This window comes from Leopardus geoffroyi, chromosome B4 (genome assembly GCF_018350155.1).
Source record: "Leopardus geoffroyi isolate Oge1 chromosome B4, O.geoffroyi_Oge1_pat1.0, whole genome shotgun sequence".
NCBI lineage: Eukaryota > Metazoa > Chordata > Mammalia > Carnivora > Felidae > Leopardus > Leopardus geoffroyi.
The window spans coordinates 65,015,571-65,032,716 of NC_059341.1; the positions used below are offsets into that span (position 1 = coordinate 65,015,571).

At 37.6% G+C, this 17,146-nt stretch overlaps 1 protein-coding gene across 7 annotated transcripts in view; it reads left to right on the forward strand.

Moving 5' to 3' along the window:
- BICD1 (BICD cargo adaptor 1) overlaps positions 1–17,146 on the forward strand; it is a 256,333-nt gene that overhangs the window by 132,695 nt on the left and 106,492 nt on the right. The gene's annotated exons all lie outside the window — the stretch shown is intronic.

A 17,146-nucleotide genomic window follows, 5' to 3' on the forward strand; every position in this document is an offset into this window, starting at 1 on the left:
ATTCTGTGCTGTATTTTAATTTGCTGCAAAACTCCTCCTTCATGAATGACCATTCTGTTAAGCACCTACTTTGTGCAAATGCTATGCCAACGCTGCTGAACATATGAGCATGTGTGATGCAATGTGTGCTTCTATGAGACTGTTCAGAGGGATAAAATAAGTATGTAATCAATTATAGTACTGGAAGGCACTTCTCTCCCCCTGTGCTGCTCGGGATAGTTGTCTGAATTAAAGCAGGAAACACCTGCCTGACATCCTCTAAGTACGTAGCCTGATTAGTGCCCTCTGGGAAACATCCAGTGGCCACCACTTGGTTCTCTAGCCTAAGAGAAATATTATTAATTAAAGACTTACTGCCAGGTTCTTCTTTGTTTATTATAATGAATATCTTAGATGGCCTTGAAATCGATTAGTTCTCTATTAACAATCCATGAGTTGTACTTCCATCCGAAATGAGTAGAGGGTATTATGGAGGCTGAATAATGTATTTAATAATTATGGAAGTTGAATTCAATAAGAATCCTTATCAAGTCCAACTAGATTCTTAAGGCTCTGCTCAAACTGCTTTTGGAGACAGACTTTCCCTGACATATTTAACCAAATCATAGGCTAAAAAACCTTCATATTTGCCCTTATTCTTGGGCAAATAGGACCTGGGCATCTTAATCTTTAAAACTGAATTGCTGGAAAATGTTATTGAAGCCTAGCATAATAACATTTCATTTTGGATAATGCAGAGGAACAAAAGAAAAATTGTATTAGGAAAAATCTCCTAAAAGTTTATTATTTAAAACTTTGCAAATAATTGAAGTCAGAAATTTTGGATTTTGTTTTTAGAGCTATGTGTAGATTTTGCAAGTAGTTTCATCCCCATATTTGCCAGAGTTTAGCGCTGGTTCTGCACATGTTAGTGGAGTAATGTTAGGCAAGTAAAACAGCCTCTTTAGGCCTCAATATTATTACCTATTAAATGGGAATAAGTTAATACGTACCTCTCTGGGCTTTTGTGAGGATTAAATGAATCCTTGCATGTGACACACCTGGAAAAGCACCTGGCACGTAGTTAACATGGAGTCAGAGTTAGCTATTTTATTATTTTATTGCTGTTTGCATATATTTAAAAATATATTTAGGATTATTTCACTAGGATAGCATTCCAAAAATAGAATTACAAGATCAAATGATACAAAGCTTTTTTTTTTTTTTAAAGATCCTACATGTAGCTATATTGCTTTCTTAATTGGTTCAAGCAATTTATGCTCTCATCAGTAATAGAAAAGAATTCCCATTTCACTGAGCCCTGGCGAGCATTAAGCTTTATAACTCGTTTTGATTGCTTATTTGGTAGGTGAGTAGTGGCATTTCAGTACTAATTTATAAGGTCATTTATGGTAGAGACATGATTTATCTTGTTCATCAGTGTATCCTAGCACAAAGCTTGGAATACAGTAGACACAGAAAAAAGAACAAGTGAATGAGAAATTTGCTACATTCATTAAATTGTGGAATAATTAATGAATAAATTCATTTAGTAATTAAGGAATAATTTGTATTCCTTATGTTTTTGCATATTTATTTATTAGGTTTTGGTGTTTCTATTATGTATGTGTGTTTCAAGAAGTTACTGATTTTTTTCTTTTTCATATTTATTTATATTTATTTTATTTTCATTTTAATTCCAGTATAGTGAATATACGGTATTCTATTAGTTTCAGGTGTCCAATATAGTGATTCAACACTTCCATACATTACTCAGTGCTGGTCATGATAAGTGTACTCTTAATCCCTATCACCTATTCCATCCATCCCTCCACCCGCCTCCCCTCTGCCCAGAAGTTGATTTTTCTTAATCATTACTATGAGTATTTCCTCCAGTTTTTTATTTGCCTTTTGATTTTATTTTACTTTTGACACACTGAAGTTTTGGCAGTTCTATTTTTAAATCCACTGCTTGTAATCCTATGAGGTTCCTTTTAGTGGTTTTAAGAATACAATGTTTTTCCCTCCTTCTTCCCTTCACCCTTCTCAAAACTATAAAATCATAATATTTATATCAGTTTGATGGTTTGATTTTTAATCTTTTTTAAATTTAATTTTATTTATTTATTTTGAGAGAGAGGGCACACACAAGTAGGGGAGGGGCAGAGAAAGAGGGGGAAAGAGAGAATCCCAAGCAGGCTCCACTGTCAGCGTGGAGGCTGATGCTACTCTTGAACCCATGAACCGTGAGATCATGGCCTGGGCCAAAACCAAGAGTTAGCTGCTTAAATGTATGAACCACTCAAGTGCCCCTGATTTTTACTTTTAATGCTTTAGTCTATGTGAGATTCAGTTTGGTATGTAGAACAATGTGAGAGTTTAAATTTAAAAAGTTCCCTGAGATGGTTAAATATCCCAACACCATTTACAGCATGGTGCCCCTCTTTTAGAAAGAATATCCTTCTCGGGGCACCTAGGTGGCTCAGTTGGTTGAATGTCTGACTCTCGATTTTAGCTCAGGTCATGATCCTAAGGTAATAGGATCAAGCCTTTGCATGGGGCTCTGTGCAGAGCTTGAAGCCTGTTTAGGATTCTCTTTCTCTTTCTGCCCCCCTCTCTAAAGTAATAATAAAAAAAGAATATCCTTCTATTTTCTTTTAAATAAGCTCTACACCCAATATGGGGCTTTAGTCACGACCCTGAGGTCAAGAGTCAGTTGCATACTCTATCGATTAAGCCAGCCAGGTGTCCCTCTTTCTCTATACACTCTATTTAAACTTATCATAAACAGTTTAAATTGGGAGAGTCAGAATAAATTACAGTTTTTTTAAAAAAAACAACAAAACCCAGAGTATCTTTAATTAATGAAAAGAATGAATTGTTAATAGTTTTCAATTCAAATGAAGAAAAATAAGCATATTTAATGTTATTAATATTTTCTGCAATATATGATTTTTTAATTTGACATAGTTCTTTTTTGTTTTTAAATGTTTATTTATTTTTGAGAGAGAGAGAGACAGAGCACAAGTGGAGGAGGGGCAGAGAGAGAGGGGGACACAACCTCCAAAGCAGGCTCCAGGCTCTGAGCTGTCAGCACAGAGCCAGATGTGGGGCTTGAACTCACAAACCATGAGATCATGACCTGAGCTGAAGTTGGACGCTTAACTGACTGAGCCACCCAGGCGCCCCCTTGGCATAGTTCTTTAAGGCATGATTTATAAGCTTTTAGAATTGGCCTAAGTTCTTCGGTTAAGGGTTTATAATTTTGATAAGAGTCTCAGTATTTTTACTTTGAATATCAAAAATAGAACACTATAGTCAAAATTAATCTTATTTCTTTCTGCTTGATTAGCCAGCAATAGATTTTGATTAGCTTCCGGAAACCTAAATATTCAGTAGCCTGAGGGTTTCTTACCAGGTCTGAGAAGGTAATTATATACATAGCTTCTGAATAAATAACACATTTTTTGGTCTGAGTGATTTTCTTCATAATTTCCCTTTAAACTAAAATTGATTCCTTTATTATTTTTTTTTTTAATTTTTTTTAACGTTTATTTATTTTTGAGACAGAGAGAGACAGAGCATGAACGGGGGAGGGTCAGAGAGAGAGAGAGGGAGACACAGAATCTGAAACAGGCTCCAGGCTCTGAGCTGTCAGCACAGAGCCTGACGCGGGGCTTGGACTCACGAACTACGAGATCATGACCTGAGCTGAAGTCGGATGCTTAACCGACTGAGCCACCCAGGCGCCCCTTGATTCCTTTTTTAAAGATACTTGTGTTTTCTTTCCCAAAAGAACACCTGCATGAGTCTGTCTTCACTGTATTGTGTTTTTATCCTGTCTGTCCTAGTTTGTCCTGTTTCTTTTGTATCCTGTTATTCTGCCTACATGCTCTTACGCTGGGGATTCCCTTTGTAATTATTACCATGTAACAATATGTTTAAGTTTTACTAGTACTGTTTCTCTCTTATTTTTTTCTTTTGTTTCAATTATTTTGATGGCCCTTTTACTTTTAGATTATCAATATGCCTGCATTCTTGATAGATAGTACAATTTGGAAGACATGCTCAGGCTCCTTTTTCTTTTCCTGTGATGATTTAATATTTCTTCTAGGAGTGACTTAAAAAAGATCATTAATTCAATTGTCTACAGGTAACAGTTCTTTATCAACTGTTCCAAGATTAAAATCATTGCTTTCATATGTATTCTCTAAAATGAAATATGGAAACCACTGATATTCACAACCAGACATTGCAAAAATCAAGACAGAAGTTCTTTTGGATTTGAAATACAGAGCTCATAATATCCAGTCATAGAACTTCCCGTCTAATTTTTTTCTCTGCTAATAGGTGCTCACTCTGACAGCTCTTCTTAAGGACCACTTGATCCTGTGTCTTTCTTTGCCCTTTCTCTTTATGCAAATAAGATGACCCCTATATCCAGTCAAATTATCACAGCAGGCTTTTCATCAGTTTTAATGGAGTGTCAGCCTTGCCACCTGCTTATCTGGTACCCAAAGCGTGTGTATCTCCCTTCATTCTGCAGCACAGAATACTCATCAGAGGCTGTCATCAGACAGGGTTAACTTCAGTTGCCTACTTGTTATTCTATTCCTGTCAAAAACCCAGCTGACAGGTGTTTAAGGGCAATAGCCCAAGTGACATGCAATCTGCCAACTCCTCCATTTTTTCTTAAGTTTTAGTCTTCTCTTGACATGGAGTATTGGAAAGCTGTATACTTTCTCTTATCAAGAATTTGATGTGATGTTTGAAAATATGGACCCAGAAGTCAGGTAAGAGTTAAGTTCAAATTCAAGCTCTACCACTTTTTTTTCAGTGGAATCTTGTCTAAATCTCATAGTGTTTGTCAGCCTCAGTTGTTTATCTGTGCAATAAGGTTAAAAATAGTGGGGAAGAAATGTATTTCTCTTGAATATCTAATGGTATTTTTAAAATGTTATTTTATATATTTTTCTATTTTTATTTTATTTTTTTATTTGAATATAGTTTTTTTAATGTTTATTTATTTTTGAGAGAGATAGAGAGAGACTGCATGTGAGTGAGGGAGGGGCAGAGAGAGAGAGGGAGACACAAAATCCGATGCAGGCTCCAGTCTCCAAGATGTCAGCATAGAGCCCGACGTGGGGCTTGAACCCACAAACCGTGAGATCATGACCTGAGCCAAAGTCGGATGCTCAACTGGCTGAGCCACCCAGGTGCCCCTATTTGAATATAGTTGACACACAATGTTATATTAATTTCGGATGTACAACTTAGTGATTTGACAAGTTTATACATTATACTATGTTCATCACAAGCGTAGCTGACATCTGTCCCTTTGCATCACTATTACAGTATCATTGACTGTATTCTTTATGCTCCGCTTTTTATTCCTGTGACTTATTCATTCCATAACTGGAAGCCTGTATCTCCCCTTTTCCTTCACCATTTTGCCTGACCTCCCACCCCCCTCCCTCTGGCAACTTAAGTTTGTTTTCTGTATTTATAGGTCTGATTCTGCTTTTTGTTTATTCCTTTTTTAAGTTTTTATTTATGAGTGAAATCATATGGTTATTTGTCTTTCTCAGTCTGACTTATTTTACTTAGTGTAATACCCTCTAGGTTCATCTATTGTTATCTCAAATGGCACAATAGCATCTTTTTTTATGGCTGTATCATATCTAATGGTATTTTATTCTATTTTTTTAAATATTTATTTTGAGAGAGAGAGAGAGCAAGAGTGCATGAAGGGTAGGGACAGAGAGAGAGGGAGAGGGAGAATTCTAAGCAGGCTCACATCAGCACAGAGCCTGATTTGGGGCTCTGTCTCACTAACCATGAGATCATGACCTGAGACAAAACCAAGAGTCAGACGCTTAACTGACTGAGCCACCCAGGTGCTCCAATTTTATTTTGTTTTTAAAGTTTATTTATTTATTTTGAGAGAGAGAGAGAGAGAGAGAGAGAGAGAGAGAGCAAGCATATGCATGCAAGCAGGGGAGGAGCAGAAAGAGAGGGGGAGAGAGAATTCCAAGCAGGCTCTGAACTGTCACCACAGAGCCCAATGTGGGGCTTGATCCCAATTACTTTGAGATCATGACCTGAGCTGAAGTCAAGAGTCAAATGCTCAGCTGACTGAGCCACCCTGGCACCCTTGTCTAATGGTATTAAAAAAAGAGAGAAAACTAGAATTAAATGACTCTGTGTGTTTCCTTTTTCACATATTTGCTGGGAAGCAGAGAGCTCAGTTTAAAGCTCAGTTACAGTGGCTACTTGAGACCTGGTCAGGGTATTGCTTTTTGGTATGTGAGCTATTTTCCTGGGTAAGTAGACGATTGTCCAAGATCAGTTAATTTTCCTAAAGTAAAAGTTTATTTAAAAGTGAATTAAATTATCAGTTTACAGTCTTATCTGTCCTAGGCAAAATTTTCCTGGAACAAATAATTCATGTTGACACTAGGGGTCTCAGTCTTAGTCCTGAGAATTCAATTCTCAGGTCCTAGTCCTAGGACTAAGGCATCATATTAATGCTTTTGGTCATACTTCTCAAGGACATGTGCTTCTTTTTTTCATTTTGTAAAATTTTCTATTTTATTTTAACTGCTTTATTATGTATATAAACATATATAATAAATATTGTATATATATTTTTTTATTATAAATGTCCTCAAAACATTTTAAGTAGGGGGTATAAATAGTAATAACGTACAAATGGTAATATAACCCAAATCATCAGGAGGGACAAAGAAAGCAAAAAAGGCCATGGTGTAGTGGTTAAAGCATAGGATTTAGAGTCAGACACACCTTGGTTCGAATCATGGCCCTGAGCAAGTTCTTTACCTCTCACTGCCTGAGTTTCTTAATTTGTTATGTGAGCATAATGTTATCGTATAGGGTTATTCTCAGGATTAAATGAGGTAGTACAAAGCTCTTAGATAGTAAAAAGCTCTTAGAATGAATAATAAGATGGGTGCCCAATAAACAGTAGTTATAGAAAAAAGGATGAAATCACAACTTGGTGCCACAGGCATTTTAAGGATTTGAATTTTAGGTTGAAGCAAGATTGACATCAGGAAAGAAAAAGTGTCCCTCAGCTTTTCAAGAATCCTGAACTACAGAAGCTAAACAGTGCCTGACTTTAACCTACCTCCTGTTAAAGAATTATTTAAAGTATACCACAAAGTCCTGATTTGATTAAATTCTCTAAGAAGGTGTAATTCCAAATTCCAGAGCTGGAGATGGACATGGTAATCACTGGACTTCAGTATTAGAATCAAGACATCCAAGAGGCAACCAGCATTGCTTCCAGTTCTCTCTCTAGTAGATGTAAAGACTTGCCAGCTGATTGGCAAGTGTGAAAGAGGAATATCAACAATACCCAGGAGTCTAAGTCAGAAGGGAAAAGTAGGAAATGTTGCTCAAGTTGACTTCCCAGTGTAGAATAGAAGGAAGGTTTAGACTGAAAAACAACTACCTGTTTGTAAATAATGTAAAGACGTAAATAACACCTTTAGGGACACTTGAATGTCCTATTACTTCATTAGTTCATTAGTTCACCTCCTGCTTAGGCCCACCTGAAAACTAGAAGAATGATGGGAGGGACGAGTCATTAAAGAGGAAAAGAATTGATTATCTCAATCTCCAGAAATAACAGCATAATAATATGGCAGATTTCCACCAAACCATTAAAAAAAAAAAGGCAGCACTTTTCTGCTGATTAGGAAAAACTGTTAAGAAAGCATCTTTATCGTTATTTGATATTTGTAGCTCTTACAGTGTTTATTGTTTTTACTTTCCTTCTCCCACTATTTTGCATTCATCAAATACTTGTTGAACACATTCTGTTCACCAGGTACTGGTCTAGACAGTGGAGGTACAGCAAGAAACAAGACAAAATCCTTGCTCTCATGAAGCTTACATTCTAGTGGGTGAGAATGATTATAAATGTAATTATAATATCCTGTCATGTTGTAAAATGGGGAACTCTCATGGAGGGACTGGGTTGGTAGGCTGGGGGGGGGTGTAACATCAGAGTTTTGTTTTGATCATATTTTTTTTCAACGTTTATTTATTTTTTGGGGGACAGAGAGAGACAGAGCATGAACGGGGGAGGGGCAGAGAGAGAGGGAGACAGAATCGGAAACAGGCTCCAGGCTCTGAGCCATCAGCCCAGAGCCCGACGCGGGGCTCGAACTCACGGACCGCGAGATCGTGACCTGGCTGAAGTAGGACGCTTAACCGACTGCGCCACCCAGGCGCCCCTGTTTTGATCATATTTTGTTTGAGATGCCTGTAAGACCTCCAAGTGGAGAAGACAACAAGAAGAAGAAGATCATTGGATACACAAGTCTGGAGCTCAGGGTAGAGGTTGAGACTAGGGAAAGAAGTTTAGGAGTTACCAGTGAAAGATGACATTGAAAGCCATGGGTCCAGATCTCATCACTGTGGAGTAACAAGAGAAGATGTCCAAGGATCTAGCCTTGGACAGTTACTTACAGAAATCCATGAAGAAAAGGAGGAGCCATTAAAGGAGGCTGAATCCTAGAGATACATGTGTTTCCAAAAGGAAGAAGTGAACTGTGAGTAGGATGAAGCCAAGACTTGACCATTCAATTTGGCAAGATGGGGTTGCTGATGACCTTGGCAAGAGATATTTCCCTGGGGTGGAGGGAACAAGGCAGAGCAAAAGGAAAGAAATGACAATATAAACAATTCATTTCAAGATTTTGCTGTGAAAGGTAGCAGAGGAATGGGACTACTATTATTTTTGTTTTCTTTCTTAGTTTCTGTTATGGTGGTCATGTATTTTATTGCGAGATGTGTGTTTGTAAAGTGATGATCTTTATTATTTTTTTTAAGTTTATTTATTCTGAGAGAAAGCATGCAAGCAGGAGGGGGGCAGAGAAAGGGAGAGAGAGAAGCTCAAGCAGGCTCTGTGCTGTCAGTTCAGAGCCTGATGGGGGGCTCGATCCCACCACCTGTGAGATCATAATCAAGAGTTGGGCATTTAACCAACTTAGCCACCCAGGTGTCACATAAAGTGCTGATCTTTAAAGAAGGAGAAATTGATAATGAAGAAGAAAGGTAGGAGAAATATTGGTAAGAGCAAAGTCTTTGAGCAGGTAAGCTTTCCTTGAGCTTTCCTGATAGGCATAGAGATGGAAACCTTAGAATGAAAAAAACAGACTCAACTCTAAGTTAGGTTAGGGTGGGGTTGGTGTGGGGGCCTATGAAGCTGGGGAGCCTGTATATTACTGAGTACCAGTCGTTAGGGAAAGGAACCCCAAGTGGGTAGGGTAGAGTATGGTAACAGCTGACCAAAAAAAAAAAAAAAAAAAGATTTGAATAAACAGGTGTCGTGGTGCCCTGGAGAGCAGATCTGGGATGCAAAAGTGAGCATGCTCAATTGGTGAGAAGACTGATATGGACAGGGATCTCTATGAAACAAAATATGTTCTTATATATGGGTGTTTTGAAATAGTTTAATTGGTCCTATACTTTGTTTAACAATATGTATATCTATTTTCAAGTAATTTATTGATTTGCCTGTGACTGTATCTTTCCTCTTCTCACTTTTTCTTACTTAGAGTAAAAACAACAGAATAGAGTTTCTTATTTGATTTTCATGGAGGAAAGAGATATAGATCATTGTGGCTGGAGAGGAATATTTCTAGGTTTCCCAGGTGTCCCTAACAACATTCAAATGGAGTCTAACTTAAAATGCTGTGGTTTGGGGAATGTTTTCTTAGGGATCACTAATTACTTCAGGAGCCCTGCAGAAGAGTTGTTTGTTGACAATTTAAGATGTATTTGGTTAACTGGCAGTATTGAACTGAAGTTGTCACATTATTGTGTTGTTCATTTTTATATACAATGACTTCCTGTGTGATTTGATAATACCATTAATTTGTGAGTGTTTTTATGGTAGCACAGCTTTAGTTCCCAGGAATGCTTAAAGCATGGGTCCTACAACAGAGACTTGACAAAGAAATAAAAGGGATATAATAATAAATGCTGTCGAGTTGGTATGCCAGACAATTTGCTTAATGACCCGTTTTTTGAGGTCAAGTAGGAGACACAAGAAAGGATATTGGGAGAGCCTGTATGGTGGAGAGGCTGAACTATTGGAAAGGCCAGATGGAAAAGTATATTATTATGTTAACTCTGCAGCCCTAGATCTGCTAACAGGACTGCTAAAATAAAGCTTGTCCTGTGCTTCATTAATCATGAAGAAATTTCTTTTTAGACATTGAGTCGAACTTTCTTGACTATATTGAGCACAGCATTAAGTGGTTGGTTGAGATTGTGCACTTAGCAGTTACCCTGTTCCATTCGAATCTGGTTTTTATCACTTATTAGCTGTGTGGACTTTGGGCAAGTAAATCCCTTGTGCCTAAGAAATAGGCATGATAATAGTGCCAACCACAGAGGGGTTATTGTGAGGATTAAATGCAATACATCTAAAACAATTAGAAGGATATCAGGGACACAAGTTAGATGTTTTCATTATTACTGCATTGGGATATATAACAATATGACTGTCTAAAAACCATTGTGTGGTGCATAGTTAACTTTAAGAGATGGTGAAAGGGTAGAATGACAAAGCTAATAAATACTCAGGGATGAGAAATGAGACTCATCTTTTATCTTGCTTGGTTTTCCCATACTTTTCAAAATTGTGTTATTTTAATCTTTATTACATATAGACATTTTCAGTAAATTTGGGCACTATATGTCAGTGTAAGGATGAAATTGCAAGCCTAATTATTAGTCCTTTTGAGTGTGTAAGAACCTATACAAAATTTCCTTCTCTTCAAATTTTATTTTTCTTATATTTACCTCATTGTTTTTGGCCATAATAGAAACTTGTCTTTAAAAGTTATTCCCTACAGAGCTGCCTGGGTGGCTCAGTCAGTTAAGCATCAGACTTCAGTTCAGGTCATGATCTCATGGTTCGTGGTTTTGAGCCCCACCTTGGGCTCTGTGCTGACAGCTCACAGCCTGGGGCCTGCTTCACATTCTGTGTCTCCCTTTCTCTCTCTGCCCCTCTGCAGCTTAGAGAATGACATACAATTGAAATCTTTAACCAGGCTGCCCCAACCTCCAGCACCCCCTTGTAGAACTAACCACTCGCATTAGTTTCCTGTAACAAATTACCACAAACTTTTTTAGATTCAAAACTCCAAATTTTTTAACTTAAAGTTTTATAGTTCAGAAGTCTGAAATGAGCCTCACTGGGCTATAATCAAGGTGTTAGGAGGGCTGTGTGTTTGTTCCCTTCTTGAGGCTCTAGGGAAGAGTCTCTCCCCTTGCCCTTTCCACCACCTGAGGCCACCCACATTCCTTGGCTCATGGCTTCCTTCCATCTTCAACATAAGCAATGTCAAGCCAGGTCTCTGTTGTGCTACCATTTCTCTGGTTCTCTCCTCTGCCTCCCTCTTCCACTTTTAAGGACCCTTGTGATTACATGTGCCCACCTGGATAATCCAGTATCATCTTCCTGTTCCGTGGTCAGCTGATTAACAACCTTAATTCATCTATACCCCTAATTTTCATTTGTCTATAATTTAACATATGTATTTAGGACATATTTAGGACATGGACATCTTTGGGGGGCTGTTGTCGTACCTGCTGTGCCACTGTTAACACTTACTTACATATTGTTTCAGAAATGTTTAATACTTCTTGATTTTTTTCCATTTAATTATACATTTCATAGAACTTTCCATAGTCTTTTAATAGATACATACTGTTCTGTGTGGATATACCATAATTATGTATGCAGTCCCCTAGACAGTTGGTTTATTTTTATGCTTTTTGGTTTTTCTCTTAAACTATATGCTAAAGAATATCTTTGTAATTTATATTTGCATGTTTTGGTAAATATATCCATGGGATAAGTTGTTTGAGGTTTAGTTTCCTGGTAAAACAGGATGGACATTTACAATTTTGATACTTTTTTTTCCAAATTGCCTTGCCAAAGACTCCATCAGTTAACCCTTGATAAGAGTTCATGTTTACACGCACATTGGCAAACACTGTTCTTTTCAGGGTTTTTTTTACAAAAGTTTTAAACTCTACAACTATGATATGTTGGAAAAAAAAACACTTCTTTTACTTTATTGTTTTTCATTATGAATTGGTGTTAGCATCTTACTATGTTTATTAGCCATTTGGATTCTTTTTTCTTTGAAGTGCTTGTTCATATATTTGCGCAGTTTTTCTGTTAGATTTACCACATTATTAATAATGCCAAGAACTCTGCTAGTTGCTATGCATGATGCAGAGATGAGGAAAATCTGATCCCTAATTTCGAATTGCTTACATTCTAAATCTGAACTCATTTAGTGTTCTTTAATGCCCATGTACTTATCCAACCCCGTTTGTCACTTTCCCCTTTCAAAAAGACTTAGTATACATACAAATTTAATTGAATGAAAATAGCCCAAGAAGGACCATGGATTAGTATTTTATTGTTTTTGACCAGAAGTGATTAGAATGTTTCCTTTTTCAAGAACAGCAGCAGCAACAACAACAACAAAAAGCAAAAGTGAATGTTAAGCTTCCAACTAATATTTATTAGTCAGAAGTCTTAGGTGAATAGTGACAGAAACAGCTCTGCAGTCACTCTCGAGCACATTTCTATTTGATTTTATTTTTAACGTTTTTGACCATATGAGCTTTTCTGGGTTTGTTTTATTTATTTCCTATTTCCCTCCAACCGCACTAGAAGCTCTCTGTAGGCAGAGACCATATCTGTCTTACTCATTGCTCTATCCCAAACACCCAGAATAGTGTTTGGCCTTCATACAAGAATATTTGCTTAGGAAAGTATCTGTTGCATAAACAAAATAGGAAATTTAAACCTCTTAATAGGTCCCCTATTTTGATACATTCACATGTAATATCTATTTGCAAATCCAAAGCAACACAGGAAAATAAATCAAAGCCTGGCATTCCCCACAACCTTTCCTCCTCTGTTCAGCATGCTGCTGTCAAGAGCAGTGCATTTGCTTGCATCACTAATTCAGTTGGGGGCAGTCACATTATGTGCCTCTTGCTGAACTAAGCCTTTGAATCAGATGAGTGAAATTTGGGCCCAGTCTTATGGAATTCGATGAATACTATTACCTAGTTTCCCTCTGGTGCAATTAGAATGGAACAGTGGCACCAAGAGATAACATTGCTTAAAAAGCAATTTCCTCTTTTGTTCTCTGTCTTCAATTAGTCTGTTTATTTGTCTCCGCACTGTTGAGGGGCATTTTTTTCTCCCAAAGCAAAAGCATTAAGATCCATTTAGTGTTTTGATTGAGACTCATATCTTCTTCCCTGACTAAATCTTGCCCACTATGTTAGTCTGCTCAGGCTGCCATAACAAAATGTCACAGACTGGGTAGCTTACATAACAGAACTTTATACCTCAAACTTATGGAGGCTGGGAAGTCCAAGATAAGATTCCAGCCAATTTGGTCAGGGCTTTTCTTCTGTGCTCATGTGGGGGGTGAGGGGCAAGCAAGTTCTCTGGTGCCTCTTTTTTTTTTTTTTTTTTTTTTAAATTTTTTTAACGTTTATTTATTTTTGAGACAGAGAGAGACAGAGCATGAACGGGGGAGGGGCAGAGAGAGAGGGAGACACAGAATCGGAAACAGGCTCCAGGCTCTGAGCCATCAGCCCAGAGCCCGACGCGGGGCTCGAACTCACGGACCGCGAGATCGTGACCTGGCTGAAGTCGGAGGCTCAACCGACTGCGCCACCCAGGCGCCCCTCTGGTGCCTCTTTTTGAAAGGGCACTAATCCCATCATGGAGTGCCCACCCTCATAAGATCACCTAATTCCAATTCCTCCCAAAGGCCCCATCTCCATCACATTGGCAGAGCTTAGGACTTCAACATGAATTTGGGGTGGGGGACAACAACTCAGTACCTAGCAGCTATAGTGGGCCAGTCATCTGGAGGGAGTTTGGAAAAGCTCTACCCATGCCAAAGCTTTCTCTCTTTTTAAAGTAATGGAAGTATAATTACTAATGTGACCCTTTTGATGCTCATTTATTCTACAAATATGTGTGCCATATTACTCACTGGATTACAAATCTTATCATGCAGCAGTGAATTGGAGAACATAACCAATCTGTCTGTGAGGCTGTGATCAGGCACCTGCTCACCTCCCAGATGCACTGTAGCACTCTCTTTTACCCATGTTGCTTCAGAACTCTGGCCACTTGTGGCTGCCTCCTTCCTTTTTTAGGGCCTTTGTTCTTGCTGTTCACTCTCCCTGAAGTGCTTTGACCCAGATGGTCAGCTCATTGTCATCATTCAGCTAAATGTCATCCCTCATAGGACATCCCTGACACCAACCACAATTACTCCCTGGGTCAGTTGGTCTGTGCCAGATGCTTTGCCAGATAGAAAGAAGACAAAGATCAGTAGTAAAGTGCCAGGCTTATCAAAGTGTTTCCCTTAATAAATGTTGGCACGAATGTTCATGTTGATAATAGCTGGCAGGTATTGAACATCTACTATGTGGGAAGCACTGTGCCAAGGGCTTACCATTATTTCTCTGATAAAATCCTTACAGATATCCTCTGATATACACATGATTATTGTCTTCACATCAGATCAGAAAACTGCAGCGCAGGAGAAAATGGTAGAACTGGAAATTACTCAGTTTCACTGGGCTTCAGATTTTAGAGGCTTACGTAAGATTTCCTTTTTGTCAGATGAGAAATCAGATCAGCAAGACAAAGTATCTTTATCTTGAAAAGTTGAAAAAATAATAGATCAGAAGGAAAATTGTAAAAAGAAGCAGTGGTGATTAATGGTCATGAAGGTATTTTGTAATTAGACCTGCATTTGAATTCTGACCCAGCCACCATTTGGCTCTGTGAAAGAATTAACTCTTAACTTTTGTTTCTTATCTGTAAAAAGGAAGTTCCAACAGGCACTAACACATTCTCATTCAATGTTAGTTTGATTTTCTTGAATAATAATAATAATAATAATAATAATGCTCAGTTATCTAATTTGTGCAGTTCAGCACCAAACACAAATAAACATTTAATAATTTCTTTTTAATGGTATAAAGTCTTTTCTAAGCAGCACTAAGATTAGAAATGCAAATTTTCCAGAAATTTGAAAGCTGTGTTGAAAGGATCAGACATTTTGTTAGGGAAGTAGAAATAAATGTACAATTAAATACATATAAAATTACTTTATTTGTTCTGGAATACAAAATGTTGCCTGTATTACTCACTGTAGATCCAGTGACTGTAGAAACTTGTGTAGCATTTTGTTGAGCTCCTCTGTCTCTTTAAAGGATTGTGCCAACGTATTAAAAATGTCAATAGGAACTCTCAAATATTAAGAGTGGGAATATATCTTGGTATAATCACTTTGAAAAACTGTTAGGTCTTATGTAGTAAAACTAAAGATGCATAGACTCTAAGATCTAGTGATTCCAATCCTAGGTATGTACCCTGGAAAACTTTGCACTTTTGAATCAGGGGGGCATATACAACAAAGTTCCCAGCAGCACTGTTTGCAATAGAGAAGGCTGAAAACAGATGTCCATCCACAGTAAAATGAGTAAATTATAGTATATGCAATAGAAACTTATGTTTGTACAGTTTATTTAAGTGGCTGCTAATCACTAATGTGATTGCAATTCATTAGTTCTCATTGATAAATAGTGTTTTATATATAATCTTACGTATATAGAATATGTAAACAACACACATGCACAGACTTTAGCTCAGGTCATGATCTTGCAGTTCGTGAGTTTGAGCCCCACATCGGCCTTTGTGCTGAGCTCCGAACTTGGAGCCTGCTTCCGATTCTGTGTCTCCCTCTCTCTCTGCCCCTCGCCCGCTTGTGCTCTGTCTCCCTCTCTCTCTCTCAAAAATAAATAAACGTTAAAATTTTTTAAAATTTGTTTTTATTGTAGCATAGTTTACGCACAATGTTACATTAATTTCAGGTGTACAATATAGTGATTCCACAAATCTATATGGTATGCTGTGCTCACCATAAGTGTAGCTATCATCTGTTACCATACAATACTATTATAATACTAGTGACTATATTCTCTATGCTGTACTTTTTATCACTGTGACTTATTCACTCCATAACTGGCAGCCTGTATCTCCCATTCCTCTTCACCCATTTTGCCCCTCCTCTCATGTCCTTCCCCTATGTCAATCATCAGTTTGCTCTCTGTATTGATGAATCTGTTTCTACTTTTTGTTTGGTCATTTTGTTTTGTTTTTTAGATTCCACATATAAGTGAAATCATATGGTATTTGTCTTTCTCTCTCTGACTTATTTCACTTAGCATAATACCCTCCAGGTCTACCCATGTTGCTGCAAATGTCAAGATTTCATTTTTTCTTATGACTGAGTAGTATTCCATTGTGTGTGTGTGCGTGTGTGTGTGTGTGTGTGTGTACCACATCTTCTTTATCCCTTCATCTGTTGATGGATATTTAGTTTGCTTCCATATCTTGGCTATTGTAAATAATGCTGCAATAAACGAAGGGGCACATGCATCTTTACTAATCAGTGTTTTCATTTTCTTTGGGTAAATAACCAGTAGTGGAATTACTGTATTATATGGTCCTTCTATTTTTAACTTTTTCAAGGAGCATCCATACTGTTTTCCGTAATGGCTGCACCACTTTGTATTTCCACCAAGAGTGCACAAGAGTTCCTTTTTATCCACATCTGTGCCTACACTTGTTATTTCTTGTCATTTTGATTCTAGCCTTTCTGGCAGGTGTAAAGTGATATGTCCTTGTGGTTTCAATTTGCATTCTCCTGATGATTAGTGATGTTGGCATCTTTTCATGTATCTAAATTGTTTGAGATATTTGGCTATTAAGAATAGGGCTTCTCTGAACATCCTTCTTCATGAAATGCAGCATGTGTGTGTGTACTTCTGTTAGTTATATGCCTAGGAGTAGAATTGCTGTAGGATGTGCCTGTTTGGGGATAGCAGAGACTGACAAACAATTTTCCAAAGTGGTTGTACCAGTATACATACCTAATATGTGAGAGTTTGGCTATACCACATCTTCAGCAATGCTTGGTATTTTTTTTCCCTTATTTTTTCCACTCTTGTGAGCGTACAGCTGTATTGTACCATGGTTGTAATGTACATTTTCCTGAGGGTTAAT